This window comes from Apteryx rowi, unplaced genomic scaffold, assembly GCF_003343035.1.
Source record: "Apteryx rowi isolate R43461 unplaced genomic scaffold, aptRow1 scaffold_181, whole genome shotgun sequence".
In the NCBI taxonomy this organism is placed as follows: Eukaryota; Metazoa; Chordata; class Aves; order Apterygiformes; family Apterygidae; genus Apteryx; species Apteryx rowi.
Window position 1 is genome coordinate 26,764 of NW_020448097.1, and position 2,612 is coordinate 29,375.

Here is a 2,612-nt window from a genome sequence, read left to right on the forward strand (position 1 = left end):
AAATAAAGCAGCACACACCCCAAAAGACTGCAGAAACTGATGAACAGAGCAGCTCATTTAACCCTAGCTTTGACAATACATTTAAATAATTCACATTTCTTGTTCATTCCAAAGGAGAACGAGATGGGGATTGCTTGCAGGAAGCCATTGAGTTCCATGCACTAAGTTTACTTCCAGCAACCACCATGGACCCAAGTCCAAGAAAGCCTGTAGCAAATAGGAGGATTTCAGTTTGATAGGCCAGACATATCTAAGCTGCCAAACAGGGGCATCTGATGTCACTTTGCAATGCACATGCCCAGAGCAGCATTTCCCTTTGAATCCCTGGCTGTTTGGAGGTTTCTGTAACTCCTGCTGAAAGTTAGGGCTTTGGGGTAGGAGAAAACAGGCATTCTCAATCAGAAAGCTGTGCGGCTTGTTCAGTCTCATCTGAAACACCTCTAGCCTCCTTCACCTCCACCTATCACATAGGGGATTTTCTTGGACATTCAACACAGCAACACAAAACCAAAACTCCTATTCTTCCTGCTCCTATTCTGTCCCTATCCCAAACTTTGCCAGAAAGCTAAAAGATAGTAAAAAGCCACAGAATCCTGGGTTATGTCTGCATAGATGAAAAGATCACTTTTTACCCTCTCCTCCACCATATTCCTTACTTTTGTTCTTTCTGGCAGGAGGTTTTTACTCCCACACATCCCTTTTAACTAAAGTAAGTTCTGTTACTGTCTACTTTGCATTTAGTCTGTTATACCTGACTGAGGTTATCACACAGGCTCCCCCCTTTATAATCACCAAGATGGCCATTTTGAGAGCATGTCATCTTAACCTAAGGACAGGCAGGTTAAAATCATTTCTAGAAAACTGCTCACCTCTCCATGGCAAGAGAAATCTAAATGACTGTTTAAGTCAGATGAATCACACTCATTGACCAACACAAACTAGCTTTTATTCCAGAAACTAAGTGAAAAGCTTAAGTCATGCTGCCACACTTGTTAGGCAGAATGCTAAAGAATCTCATATGCTCAAGACCTTCATCCCCTCAAGGCACTGGTTTAAGGCATTCTTATATTGCCAAAGTCAGAGGCACAATTTGACAAACACACACCCAAAATAAACCACACATTCCCTACAGAAGAGCAGGACTAATAGCTACCCACTCCTCTACTTCTCTTTCCTCTAAGTTCAGATGACCCTCCTTAGAGCTACAGTAGCTGTTGAAGAGTCTAACCCATGTTCAGGAGAATGCTTCAGAATCTTATCCAGAAGACAAATCAAAACCAGTAATCAATGAAGAAGCTAGGTGGAAGGGAAGGAAAGATTTAGGGGGGAAGAAGAGACAGGCCAGGTGACAGGGAACAGTAGGTGGCAGACTGAAGGGGCTACATTCAAGTAAAAAAGACTGGAGACAAAGCAATAGGAAAAAAGAAAGGAGAGAACAAAAGGGCAAGTTACACCAAGGGTCCCCCAGGTACCTAGATACCTCCAAAGCCCCCACCAAGGAAGGGACTCACCAATCCACCCACTCCAAGATAGCTGCCCCTCACACTCAGAGGTTCATCTGACCTGGCAGACAAGTTCCTATTTCTACAGGGATGCCCCCCCAATTCCTTTTGCCATTATGCAAAACATACCATTTCCCCAGGAAGTGTGGGAGTTCCCTTCTTGGGAAAGGGAGATGGTGCTGCTGGAAGTTACCACCTGCAACCAAGACCCTCCCGATGTTAAACCAAAAAGGAAAGTTTAAAGTATTCTAGAGTTAGTGCTCCCTCACCTTCAGTCCTTTTTTTGGTACTTGCTTACAAATCACCACCACCACAATGGCACAAATCACTCCCATCATGATCATCATCTGGGGAGGGAAATTGTCAGAGGTTAATACACAGAACAGATTGACAAATCCCTGACAGCCAGGAAATAGTCCACACCCTGAAGGCATTTGAGGCCTGGGCTGTCCTCTTTCCACAGTGAAAGAATCCTAAACATCTGAAGTAGTTATTAAGCCCCAACTACCCTCTCAGAGTCCTGTAGGAGAAGACTAGTCTCATCTCCTTCTCATGAAGGAGATAAGGCACCAGGAAACTCACCTTGTAATTCTTCCACCAGTACTTCCTTTTGAGCTTTGCTGCACTACTTTCAACACTGAGGCACCAGCCTGAAGTGCATCTGCCTGGTCATCTAACTCTGACAGTTTCTGGTCTCGTTCCAGCACTTTGTCTACATTTAGATGTATTATGCCAACCACCTGCAGAAGGAAGAACAGTAGCAGTAGTTACTTTTTCAGCTTTCTTTACTGATGTAAGAGCAGAGTCTTGGCCTATAACTAATGCTGAGTTACTAAAAAGGGAAAGGCTGACATAAGAAAAAAGGGCAGGATAAGCAATAGCTTTAGAATTGTTGCTTACTTGTAACCAGAAAAATCCTAGACATCATGCTAAAATATCAGTTCAGGTGCTTCCTCAATTTAGCTATGTTCCCAGCCTCACTCTCACCTGCTTTGAGAGGTCCTCAAGTCACACAGAATCACAGAATCGCTGAGGTTGGAAGGGACCTCTGGAGATCATCTAGTCCAACCCCCCTGCTCAAGCAGGGTCACCTAGAGCACATTGCACAGG